Here is a 551-nt window from a genome sequence, read left to right on the forward strand (position 1 = left end):
GGCCGTGGCGACGCTGCAGCGCCACCGCTTGCCGCGCTCAGGCGCGCGCATTGCACGCACACACTCGCAGACGAGACGCACGTGCACACCGGCACACGCACGCACGCACGCACGCACGCACCGCTCACGCACTGGGTTTTGCACTCTGAATGCCGTGCGGCTTCTGTCTTTGGACACAGAGCCCCCCCCCCCCCCCCCTGACCTTCCTTAGACCGGGGCCTCTCCCTCCGCGGTGGTCTGCCGGCTCTGGCAGCAGCTGCTGACCTCTGAGGCGGGGCGCGCCCAGGACGAGCCGCGCCAGGCCGACCGCGCTGGCCGCCCCGACGCGAGCCGGAAGAACCCGGGGTGGGGGACCGGCCGTGGCGACCCTGCAGCGCCACCGCTTGCCGCGCTCAGGCGCGCGCATTGCACGCACACACTCGCAGACGAGACGCACGTGCACACCGGCACACGCACGCACGCACGCACGCACGCACCGGTCACGCACTGGGTTTTGCACTCTGAATGCCGTGCGGCTTCTGTCTTTGGACACAGAGGCCCCCCCCCCCCCC

The sequence above is a fragment of the Emiliania huxleyi genome, assembly GCF_000372725.1.
Source record: "Emiliania huxleyi CCMP1516 unplaced genomic scaffold EMIHUscaffold_32, whole genome shotgun sequence".
Taxonomy (NCBI): Eukaryota; Haptophyta; order Isochrysidales; family Noelaerhabdaceae; genus Emiliania; species Emiliania huxleyi.